At 39.0% G+C, this 13,369-nt stretch overlaps 1 pseudogene; it reads right to left on the bottom strand.

The window, feature by feature from the left end:
* Window positions 1–467: 467 nt before the first annotated feature.
* LOC103072142 (vegetative cell wall protein gp1 pseudogene) lies at window positions 468–1,007 on the bottom strand (annotated as a pseudogene).
* Between the last annotated feature and the right edge of the window lie 12,362 nt (window positions 1,008–13,369).

The following is a 13,369-nucleotide window of genomic DNA, read 5'->3' as shown; positions in this document are numbered from 1 at the left end:
GGGTTGACCTGCCAGTGGGCAGGGCAGCGTGCAGGGGGTCCCAGGGCATGGGATGTCCTGGGGCTGGTGCTGGCCTTCTGGTGTGTTGGCTGGGTCCTGACAAGGCAGGCTGTGGAGGTATGGTGGTCCTGGGGCTGGTGTCTACCTGCTGTTGGGTGAGGTCAGGGCCCAGGGTATCAAAGTGCTGGTGCCTGCCCATTAGTGTGTGAAGCTGGGTCCTGGGCCTAGTGCCTGCCCATTGGCAGGCAGAGCCAGGCCCTGTGGTCTCTGGCTGCAGAGTCCAGGGGTCCCAGAGCTGGTGTTGAACTGCTGGTGGGTGTGGCCAAGGCCCAGCGGTTACTGGGGCTAGTGCTGGCTCACTGGTAGGCAGAGCCAGTTCCCAGGATCTCTGGATGCAGGGCCCTGGGGATCCTGGAGCTGGTGTTGGTCTGCTGGTAGACATGGGCCATTTTCTGACACAGCTGGCTTCAGGATCTGGGGTGTCCCAAGCCTTGTATTGGCCTGCTGGTGGGTGGGACCAAATCCCAGGGTGGCTGGCTAAGGGGCCCAAGGTGTCTCAGAGCTGGTGTTGGCCTGCTAGTGGACAGGGCTGGGGCCCACGGGGTCCCAGGGCTGGTGCTGGCCTGCTGAAAGGTGGGCTGGGTCCTGCCATGGCAGGCTGCAGGGCTGTGGCGGTCCTGAGGCTGGTGTCCATCCACTCGTGGTATGGCAGGGGCCCAGGGGGGTCCTGGGGCTGGTGCCTGCCCACTGATGTGTGAGGCTGCTCCCAGGCTAGTGCCAGTCCTCTGGTGGTCAGGGCTGAGGATACTGGGGCTGGTGCCTACCTGCTGGTGGGCAGAGCTGGGTACCAGGGTCTCTGGCTGCAGGATGCTGGGGGCCCTGGAGTTGGTATGTTGGCCTGCTGGTGGGTGGGACCAGGGCCCAGAGGGTCCTGGGGCTGGTGCCTGCCCACTAGTGGGTGGAGCTGGGTTCTGGGGTCTCTGACTGCAGGACTCTGGGGGTCCCATGGTTAGTACCTGTGCACTGGTGTCGGGGGCTGGGTTCTGGGCCCTCTGGTGGGCAGGGCCTTATCCTGGGGCAGTTTTGGGCTCAGGAGGTCTTAAGGCAGCCTGCCTGCTGGTGAGTGGAACTGTGTCCCTGCCTGGCTAGTTGCTTGGCCTGAGGATGCTGGTGCCAACAGGCTGGTGGGCAGGACTGGTTTCCAGTGCTCATAGGCTAGAGGAAGGATTCCAAAATGGCACTTGCCAGCACCAGTGTCCACATGGTAGAATGAGTTCCCAGAATTGGCTACCACCAGTGTCTTGTGTCCCCAGGGTGAGCTCTGTTTGCCTCCTGCCTGTCCAGGAGACTCTCCAAGATCATCAGGTGGGTCTGACCCAGGCTCCTCTTAAATCACTGCCTCTGCCCTGGGTCCTGGAGCATGTGAGATTTTGTGTGCGCCCTTTAAGAGTGGAGTCTCTGTTTCCCACAGTCCTCTGGGTCTCCCAAAAGTAAGCTGGTCTTCAAAGCCAATTGTTCTGGGGACTCTTCTTCCTGGTGCAGGACCCCAGGACTGGGGAGCCCAGTGTAGGGCTCAGACTCATTGCTCCTTGGTGAGAACCTCTGCAATTGTAATTATCCTCCAGTTTGTGGGTCCCCCACTCAGAGGTGTGGGGCTTGACTGTACTGCTCCACCCCTCCTACTGGTCTCGCTGTGGTTCCTTCTTTATATCTTTAGTTGAAGATCTTTTCTGCTAGATTCTGGTCTTCCTTAACAATCGTTGCTCTGTAAATAGTTGTAATTTTGGTGTGCCCATGAGAGGAGGTAAGCTCAGGGTCTTCCTACTCTACCATCTTGGCCTGAACTCCCCCCATCCGCTTTTCTAAATATACTTTTTATTTACATATACATAAAATTCACCACTTTAAAGCATACAAATCAGTGGTTTTTAGTATATTCATAAAGTTGTGCAACCATCACCACTAATTCCAGAACATTTTCATCACCCCAAAAAGAAACCACATGCTTATTAGCAGTCACTCCCCATTTCTCCCTCCCCTATCCCCTGTCAACCATTAATCTACTGCCTCCGTGGATGACTGTTCTGGATATTTCACATAAATGGAATCATACAATATGTAGCCTTTTGTGTCTGGCATCTTTCATTTAGTAAAACAAAAGTATGATATTCATCCATGTGGTACCATGTATCAGTACTTCATTCCTTTTTATGGCCAAATAATATTCCACTGTGTGGGTATACCACATTTTATCCATTCATCAGTCGACGGACATTTGGATCACCACCTTTTTGCTATTAAAAATAATACTGATGGGGCTTCCCTGGTGGCGCAGTGGTTGGGAGTCCGCCTGCTGATGCAGGGGGACACGAGTTCGTGCCCCGGTCTGGGAAGATCCCACATGATGCGGAGCGGCTGGGCCCGCGAGCCATGGCCACTGAGCCTGCACGTCCGGAGCCTGTGCTCCGCAACGGGAGAGGCCACAACAGTGAGAGGCCCGCGTACCACAAAAAAAAAAAAAAAAAAAAAAAAAAAAAATCGACCATCAATTGTGAGGGTTTATTTACATACTCATATTTCTATTTATATATATGTCTGTCCTTTTGTCACTACCACACTGTCTTGATTACTGTAACCTATTAAGTTTTGAGATCAGAGAAGTGTGAATCTTCCAATTTTGTTCTTTTTCAAGATTGTTTTGGCTATTCTGGGTCCCTTGCATTAATTTTAGGATCAGCTTGTCAATTTCTGTGAAAAAGGCAACTGGGGTTTTGATAGGGATTACACTGAATCTGTAGATTGGGGAGTATTGCCATTTTAATAACATTAAAAATTTTGATTCATGAACATGGGTATCATTCCATTCATTTAGATCTTTAATTTCTTTCAGTGACATGAGTAGTTTTTGTTGTACAAGTCTTGCACTTCTTTGGTTAAATTTATTCCTGAGTTTTTTATTCTTTTTCATGCTTCTGTTAGTTTGCTTGGGCCGCCATAACAGAAACACCATGGACTAGTTGACTTAAACAACATAAATTAAGTTTTTCACAGTTCTGGAGACTGAAATCCCAAGGTCAGGGTGCCAGCAGGGATGCTTACTGGTGAGACCTCTTTTTGGCTTGCATAGCCACCTTCTCCCTGTGTCTTCACATGCATTTTCCTCTGTGCATATGTGGAGAGACTGAGATCTCTGTGTCTCTTCTTTTTCTTATAAGTACACCAGTCCTGTCAGATTAGAGCCTCATTCTTATGACCTCGTTTAATGTTAATTACTTCCTTAAAGGCCCTATTTCCAAAGAAAGTCACATTGGGCATTAGGGCTTCAATATATAGCTTTTGGGGGACACAATTCAATCCATCACAATGCTAATGTAAATGGAGATGTTTTCTTAATTTCATTTGCAGATTGTTCATTGCTAGTGTATAGAAAGATAATTAGTTTTTATGTATTGATCTTGTATCCTTTAGCGTTGCTGAACTAGCTTACTAATTCTCATAGTTCTTGTGTGTGTGTGGATTTTCTACATGTCATTGCAAATAGAGCTGGTTTTACTTCTTCCTTTTTAATCTGGGTGTCTTTTCTTTCTTTTTCTTGCCTGATTGCCTGGCTAGAATCTCCAGTACTATGTTGACTAGAACTGGGAGGAGTGGATATCTTTGTCTTGTTCCTGATCTTAGGGGAAAGCATCCACTCTTTCACCATCAGGTATGATGTTCACTGGGGTTTTTCATAGATGCCCTCTATCAGGTTGATGGAATTTCCTTCTATTCTTAATTAGTTGAACGTTTTTAGCATGAAAGGGTGTTTGATTTTATACACATATTGTATTCATGCTTTTTTATACATATATTAAGACAATCATATGGTTTTGTCCTTTATTCTTTTACTATGTATTAAATTGATTTTCATATATTGAACCAAACTTGCAATCTCAGGATAAATTCCATTTGGTCATGGTGCATAATCCTTTGTATCTATTGCTGGATTCAGTTTGCGAGTATGTTTTAAGGATTTTTACATCTAAATTCATGAGGAATATTGATCTGTAGTTTTCTTTCCTTGTGATATTTTTTTTTATTTTTTAAATATTTATTTATGCATGCTGCTCAGGGTCTTAGTTGCAGCACACGGACTCTTAGTTGTGGCGTGCATGCAGGATCTGGTTCCCCAACCAGAGATCGAACCCGGGACCCCTGCTTTGGGAGTGTGGAGTCTTACCCACTGGACCACCAGGGAAGTCCCCCTTGTGGTATTTTTAAATTTGGTTTTGGTATCAGGGTGATACTGGCCTCATAGAATGAGTTGGGCAATATTCTCTTTCCTTTTATTATTTTTTTTAAGAAGAGTTTGTAAGGGACTTCCCTGGTGGTCCAGTGGCTAAGACTCCATGCTGCCAATACAGAGGGCCTGGGTTTGATCCCTGGTCAGGGAACTAGATCCTACATGCTGCAACTAAGAGTTCACGTGTCGCAACTCTGCATGCTGCAACGAAGATCCACAGGCTGCAGCTAAGACCCTGCACAGCCAAAAATAAATAAATAAATGTTTAAAAAAAAAAAGTTTGTGAATTCTTGTTTATGTGTTTGGTAGAATTCAACAGTGAAGCTATCTGGTTCTGGGCTTTTCTTTGTGGGAAGTTTTGATTACTGATTCAATCCTTTTGCTTGTTATAGACCTATTCAGACTTTCTTTTTCTTCTTGAGTCCATTTCAGTAGTTTGTGTCTTTATAGAAATTTCCATTTCATCTAGTTTATCTAATCTGTTGGCATACATTTGTTCATAAAATTCCCTTATAATCCTTTTTATTGATGTAAGAGTGATTATAACATCCCTCTTTCATTCCAGATTTTAGTAATTTGAGTCTTTTCTCTTTTTTTCTTGGCCTTTCAAGCTAATCGCTTGTCAAGTTTGTTGATCTTTTCAAAGAATCTACTTTTTATTTCATTGATTTTTCTATTGTTTTTCTGTTCTCTACTTCATTTATTTCTGCTTGAGTCTGTATTGTTTCCTTCCTTCTGTTTCCTATAGGTTTAGTTTGCAACATCTTTTTTTTTTTTAGTTTCTTAAGGTGTGCAGTTAGGTAATTAATTTGAGGTCTTTCTTTTTTAATATAGCATTTATAGCTATAAATTTCCCTGTAAGCTTTAGCTGCATTATAACTTTTGATACATTGTGTTCTTGTTTTCATTTATCTCAAAGTATTTCCTAATTTTCCTTGTGATTTCTTCTTTGACCTATTGGTTATTTTGGAGTGTGTTGTGTGATTTCCACGTATATGTGAATTTCCCACATTGCCTTCTGTTATTCATTACTTTTTAAAAAACTTTTATTGAAGTACAGTTGATTTACAATGTTGTGTTAATTTCTGCTGTACAGCAAAGTAACTCAGTTATACACATATATTCTTTTTCATTATGCTTTATTACAGGATATTGAATATAGTTCCCTGTGCTATACAGTAGGCCCTTGTTGTTTATCCATCCTATATATAATAGTTTGCATCTGCTAATCCCAAACTCCCAATACTTCTCTCCCTCATCCCCCGCTCAACAACCACAAGTAGTCCGTTCTCTATGTCTGTGAGTCTGTTTCATAGATATGTTCATTTGTGTTGTATTTTAGATTCCACATATAAGTGATAGCATATGGTATTTGTCTTTGTCTGACTTACTTAACTTAGTATGATAATCTCTAGGTCCATCCCTGTTGCTGCAGATGGCTTTATTTCATTCTTTTTTATGGCTGAATAGTATTCCATTATACATATATACCACATCTTCTTTTTCCATTCATCTGTCTTTGGACATTTAGGTTGTTTCCATGTCTTGGCTATTGTAAATAGTGCTGCTGTGAACATAGGGGTATCTTTTTGAATTAGTTTTGTCTGGGTATATGCCCAAGAGTGGAATTGCTGGATCATATGACAACTCTATTTTTAGTTTTTTAAGGAACCTCCATACTGTTCTCCATAGTGGCTGCACCAGTTTACATTCCCACCAACGGGGTAAGAGAGTTCCCTTTTCTCTACACCCTCTCCAGCATTTCTTTTTTGTAGACTTTTTAATGATGGCCATGGCCAGTGTGAGGTGGTACCTTATTGTAGTTTTGATGTGCATTTCTCTAATAATTAGTGATGATGAGCACTTTTTCCTGTGCCTGTTGGCCATCTGTATGTCTTCTTTGGAGAAATGTTTATTTAGGTCTTCTGCCCATTTTTTTGATTGGGTTGTTTGTTTTTTTGTTATTGAATTGTATGAGCTGTTTGTATATTTTGGAAATTAAGCCCTTATCGGTCGCATCATGTGCAGATATTTTCTCCCAATTCGTAGGTTGTCTTTTCATTTTGTTTATGGTTTCCTTTGCTGTGAAAAAGCTTATAAATTTGATTAGGTCCCATTTGTTTAGTTTTGCTTGTATTTCTATTGCCTTGGGAGACTGACCTAAGAAAACATTTATATGATTTATGTCAGAGAGTGTTTTGCATTTGTTCTCTTCTAGAAGTTTTATGGTGTCTTGTCTTATATTTAAGTCTTTAAGACATTTTGAGTTTATTTTTGTGTATGGTGTCAGGGTGTGTTCTAACTTCATTGATTTACATGTGGCTGTCCAGCTAGCCCAACACCACTTGCCGAAGAGATTGTCTTTTCTCCATTGTATATTCTTGCCTCATTTGTCGAAGATCAATTGACCATAGGTGTGTGCGTTTATTTCCGGGCTCTCTATTCTGTTCCATTGATCCGTGTGTCTGTTTTTGTGCCAATACCATGCAGTTTTGATTACTGTAGCTTTGTAGTATTGTCTGAAGTCTGCGAGGGTTATGCCTTTGCTTTGTTCTGTTTCCTCAGGACTGCTTTGGCAATTCTGGGTCTTTTATGGTTCCATATAAATTTTAGGATTTTCACATTCTGTGAAGAATGTCATGGGTAATTTGATAGGGATCATGTTAAATCTGTAGATTGTTTTTGGTAGTACGGCCATTTTAACAATATTCTTCCAGTCCAAGAGCATGGGATATCTTTCCATTTATTTGAATCATCTTCAGTTTCCATTATCAGTGTTTTATCATTCTTGGCATATAAGTCTTTCACTTCCTTGATCAGGTTTATTCCTAAGTTTTTTGTTTTTTTGGTTTTTTTTGATGTGATTTTAAACGTGATTTTTTTTTTTTTTTTTTACTTTCTCTTTGATATTGCATTGTTAGTGTAAAGAAATGCAACAGGTTTCTGTATGTTAATCTTGTATTCTGCTACCTTGCTGAATTTTTTTTTAATCAGTTCTAGTAGTTTTTGTGTGGAGTCTGTATGGTTTCCTATATATAGTATCATGTCATCTGCATATAAGGACAATTTTACCTCTTCTCTTCCAATTTGGATACCTTTTATTTCTTTTTCTTGTCTGGTTGCTGTGGCTAGGACTTCCAATACCATGTTGAAAAGAAGTGGTGAGAGTGGGCATCCTTGTCTTGTTCCAGATTTTAGTGGGAAGGCTTTCTTTCAGCTTTTTACCATTGAGTTTTATGTTGGCTATGGGTTTGTCATAAATAGCTTTTATCATGTTGAGTTATGTTCCCTCTATACCCACTTTGGTAAGAGTTTTTATCATAATGGATGTTAAATTTTATCAAATGCTTTTCCTGTGTCTGTTGATATCACCATGTGGTTTTTGTCTTCTCTTTTGTTGATGTGGTGTATCACGTTGATTGATTTGTGTATGTTTTACCATCCTTGTGACCCTGGGATGAATCCAACTTGATTGTGGTGTATGATCCTTTTTCATGTGTTGTCAGATTCCGTTTACTAATATTTTGTTGAGAATTTTTGCATCTATATTTATCAAATATAGATATAGATATCGGTATATAGCTATAGATCAGTATATTCATAGATAACAGATTAATATAGTCATCAATACAGATACAGATTTGCTGATATTGGCCTGTAATTTTCTTTTTTGGTGTTTGTCTGGTTTTGGTATCAGGGTGATAGTGGCTTCATAGAATGACTTTGGGAGTATTCCCTCCTCTTCAGTCTTCTGGAAGAGTTTGAGAAGGATCAGTATAAGTTCTTATTCATATGTTTGGAAGAATTCCCCAGTGAAGCCATCTGGTCCTGGACTTTTGTTTGTAGGGAGTTTTTTTTTTTTTTTTTAATTACAGATTCTATTTCACTTCTAGTGATCAGTCTACTCAAATTTTCTGTTTCTTGATTCAGTTTTGGTGGGTTGTATGTTTCTAGAAACTTGTCCATTTCTTCTAGGTTGTCCAATTTGTTGGCATATAATTGTTCATAGTATTCTCTTTTTTTTTTTATGTCTATGGTATTCTTTATTATTTCTCCTCTTTCATTTCTTATTTTATTTGGGTCCTCTCTTTTCTTCTTGGTGAGCCTACCCAGAGGTTTGTTTACCCTTTCGAAGAACCAGCTCTTGGTTTTATTGATTTTTCTGTTGCTTTTTAATCTCTTTTATTTATTTCTCTCTGATCTTTATTATTTCCTTTCTTCTGCTGACTTTAGGTTTTGTTTGTTCTTCTTTTTCTAATTCTTTTAGGTGGTAGGTTAGGTTGTTTGAGATTTTTCTTGGTTTTTTTGAAGAAGGCCTGTATCACTCTATGAACTTACCTCTAAGAACTGCTTTTGCTGCATCCCATAGATTTTGTACAGTTGTTTTGTATATTTTAATTTTTATATGAAGCTGATACAACTGGATTCTAAGTACACTGAGATTGTCAAAAGGTTACCTATTTCCTTTTGATTCTTTAGGTTTTTTCTTTGACTTCATACTCTTTAAAAAAATAAATTCAGTGTACCTGCCCCATTTATTTTAACAAACACAAAAACATTCACATAATGTTTAACATTTGATGGACACAACCCTATATTATACATACTATTGTTGTCCCAACTTACAGATGAGGAAACAGAGACATGGAAAAATTAAATTCTTTGCCAAGTTCCCACAACTAATAGACGGCAAAAACTGAGATTTGATCCTGGGCTTCCAGCATTTGAGCCCATACTTTCAGTTAGCAGCTCTCAGAGTTTTTGGTCTCAGGACCCCCTTATATTCTGGAAAAATGACTGAGCCAAAATGTATATGGACATACAAAGGCCCTAGAATATCTAAGAAATCTTGATAAAGAAAAAAATTTTTAATAAAAAAATGACTGGTTCTCAAACAAAGTTGGAAGACTTAGCCAGCATATTTCAACATTTACTACAAAACTACTGTAATTAACACAGAGTACTTTTGGAGCAAGGATAGATAAATATACCACTGGAACAGAACAAAGAATCCGTAAATAGACCCACAGATGTATGTTTTCTTGATTTACATCAAAGGTGCCACTGTAATTACATGGGGGAATGATTTTGGAACAACTAATTGTGTGTATGGAGAAAAGTAAAGCCTGACCTTTAACTCAAACACAAAAATTTGTTAAGTATATCATAGACCTAAAATCAAAAGCTAAAACAATCAAACTTCCAAATAAAAGCATAGGAGAATATTTTCCTGGTATTGTGGTAAACAAAGTTTTTAATCAGATCACAAAATACACTAAACCAAATAAGAAAGATTGATAAATTTGACTTAAATTAGAAACATCTGATCATCAAAACACATCATTAAGAAAGTAAATAGGGGCTTCCCTGGTGGCACAGTGGTTGAGAGTCCGCCTGCCGATGCAGGGGACACAGGTTCATGCCCTGGTCCGGGAAGATCCCACATGCCGCGGAGCGGCTAGGCCCGTGAGCCATGGCTGCTGAGCCTGCGCATCCAGAGCCTGTGCTCCACAACGGGAGAGGCCACAACAGTGAGAGAGGCCCGCGTACCGCAAAAAAAAAAAAAAAAAAAAAAAAGAAAGTAAATAGGCCAGCTATAGAATGATAAAGAATTCATATACAGAATATACAAAGAACTTCTACAAATCAATAAGCTAAAGATAATTTTTTTTCCTATTCATCTTTTTTTTTTCTTTAGGGTTTGCGGTAGAGGTTTTTTTTTTAAGCTTTTTTAAAAATTGAAGTATAGTTAATTTGCATTGTTGTATTAATTTCAGGTATACAGCAAAGTGATTCAGTTATCTGTGTGTGTATGTACATACATATACACATATACACACATATATCCTTTTTTAGATTCTTTCCCATTATAGGTTACTTTAAGATATTGATTATACTTCGCTATGCTGTACAGTAGGTCCTTGTTGTTTATCTATTTTATATATATAGTAATGTGTATCTGTTAATCCCAAACTCCTAATTTATCTCTCCCCACCCCTTGCTATCCCCTTTGGTAACCATAAGTTTGTTTTCTATGTCTGCGAGTCTATTTCTGTTTTGTAAAGAAGTTCATTTGTATCATTTTTTGGATTCCACATATAAGTGATATAGTATTTATCTTTTTAAAACGAACAAAGGGTTTGAACAAGCATTTCATGAAAGAGGATATTCAAATGACCAATTAATGTATTAAAAGGAACTCAGAATAATATCAAAGAAATGCAAATTAAAACCATAATAACACATTAAGCAGAATGGATACAAAAATTTTAAACTTTCATTATCAAGTGTTGCTGAGGATGTGGAGTAACTGAAATTCTCATCCATTATGATTTGGCAGCTTCTAATAAAGCCAAACATAGACCTACTGTGGAACCCAACAATTCCACATCCAGGCATATGCTCAAGAAAAATTAATTCATATGGCCACCAAAGACTTGTACAAGAATGTTCATAGCAGCTTTATTCATAATAGTCAAAAACTGGACAAAATCCAAATGTCTGTCAACAGGAAAAGAAAACAATATGTGATATAGTTGTACAATGGAATATTACTGGCAATAATAAAAATGAACAGACTATTAATACACAGAATGACATGTATGAATCTCAAGAACGCTATGCTGAGAGAAAAAAGCCAGGCACAGAAGTATACATATTATGATTCCATTCATATGAAGTTAAGAACAAGCAAAACTAATCTATGATGACAGAAATCAGAATAATGGTGACCTCTGGTGGATTGGTGAGTCCTTCCATGATGATGGAAATGGCGTATAACTTGAATGTGGTGGAGGTTACATGGTGTATACATATGTAAAAATGAATTGAGCTGAATGTTTAAGATTTGTGTACTGTATGTAAATTATACACCAGTAAAACTTTAAATAAAAAGGACCTCCAAAGAGCCTTTGTTTATGTGGGTTATATTTATCAAATTTTATATTAGAAATTGAAATTGTGAAACTTTAAGGTATTGACTCATTTTTAAATAAAAAGTAAAAAAACTTACTATACATTAACATACATAATGTCTTTATGAAAAATATTTTCTAAAACAAAAAATTAGAGGAGTGGCATTGTTTTACATTTTTGCAAATTTCTTTAACGTCTGACTAAAAGAAGACAGCTGGAAAAAAGACAGCTGGATTCTCAAACCTGCTTCTGAATTTAATGTGTTAAAATATCATGTTATGCAGCCTTTGGAAACTCTACACTTACGGGAGAAGGCAAGTGAAAAGACAAATGAAACTTATAAAAATAGTTTTAACCTCATGATTCTCTGGAAGTCTCAGAGACCCTAGAGTACCCCATATTATACTTTGGGAACTGCTGCTCTGACCCACCCTCCTTTGCTGCCTTTTTAGCATGTTGCTAGAAGAGAAATGTAATATCCAAGTTTAGAATGGGGTTCATGTTAGCTATTTTATTACACAGATTCCTTAGTATCTCTCATTTTCCACAGTTCTACCCCTGCCTCCCCTACATTTTCCGGGGCCAATAAGTTTGGAGATGAGGACTTCTCTTCCTCTTGGCCCTTGTCCTCTCTGTAGTGGAGGCTATATTCCAGCAAGCAGGTAGATGTTAACAATAGGACACATGAGCATGGCAGGGGCTGACTTTGATCATTATCCACCCTCTTAGCATAATTATCATCATAAGTTGCTGCTAGAATTAGTTTTTGTTTCATCTCTCAACTCACAGGTCACCCCTATGACTGTATAGGAAGCACCTTGGTTAGTGACTTAGTAACCTCAGCTGTCTCACACCAGTTCACATCACTGTCCTTTCCAGAGACAGGACTGCCTTAAGGACCTTGACATGGCACTCTTTTGCCTTCTTAGTATGTCTTTAGTTATAGTTTAGAGCTGCTGGGTACAGCCAGATGACTGTAGGTACTGGTTGGCTTTCTGAGATGCATCTAATATGAGAGTAAGACATACGCTTCAGAACAATTTTTTCCAACATTTTTTAATGAAAAATTTCAAACATACAAGAGAGTTGAAAGAATTTTATGGTAAAAACCAATATACTCATCATTTAGATTTTACAATTTACATTTTACTATATTGCTTTATCATATATCTGTCTACCTATCCATCCCTCTATCCATCCATAAATGATTTTTTATGCATTTCAAAGTAAGTTGCAGACATAAATACACTACACTCCTCAATGCTTCAGCATGCATATGTTTAACTAGAATTTAATGTTTGTGTAGAGGGTTGTTTTTTTTTTCAGGTGAACTTCATATATGGTTTACCCAAAGGAGCTGAAAACTATGTCCACATAAAAACCTGCACATGGATATTTATAGCAGCTTTATTCATAACTGCCAAAACTTGGAAGCAACCAAGATGCCCTTCGGTAGATGAATGGATAAATGAACTGTGGTACCTACAGACAATGGATTATTTTTCAGCACTAAAAAGAAATGCATTTCAAGCCACGAAAAAAAAAATGAAGGAAGCTTAAATGCATATTACTAAGTGAAAGAAGCCAATCTGAAAAGGCTACATACTGTATGCTTCCAACAGTATGACATTCTGGAAAACGCAGAGCTATGGAGATAGTAAAAAGATTAGTGGTTGCCAGAGGTTAGAGGGGAGGGGGAGGGAAGGATGAACAGGCAAAGCACAGAGGATTTTTAGCATTGGTGAAACTGTTCTGTATGATACTACAATCCTGGTATGTCATTATATATTTGCCCAAACCCATAGAATATACAAAACCAAAAGTAAACCCTAATGTAAACCACAGACTTTGGGCAATTATGATATGTCAATGTAGGTTCATCAGTTATAACAAATGTACTACTCTAGGGAGTGATGTTGATAATGGGGCAGGCGGAGCATATGTGGGGGTAGGGAATATATGGGAAATCTCTTGTCAGTTCTTCTCAATTTTGCTGTGAACCTAAAACTGCTCTAGGGAATTCCCTGGTGGCGCAGTGGGTAAGAATCCACCTGCCAATGCAGGGGACGTGGGTTCGATACCTGGTCCAGGAAGATCCCACAGGCTGCAGAGCAGCTAAACCTGTAAGCCACAACTATTGAGCCTGTGCTCTAGAGCCGACGAGCCACAACT

Source organism: Lipotes vexillifer, unplaced genomic scaffold (genome assembly GCF_000442215.2).
Source record: "Lipotes vexillifer unplaced genomic scaffold, Lipotes_vexillifer_v1.1 scaffold691, whole genome shotgun sequence".
In the NCBI taxonomy this organism is placed as follows: Eukaryota; Metazoa; Chordata; class Mammalia; order Artiodactyla; family Lipotidae; genus Lipotes; species Lipotes vexillifer.
The sequence above is the reverse complement of the archived record's forward strand: the minus strand, read 5'-3'. Positions and strand labels throughout refer to the sequence as shown.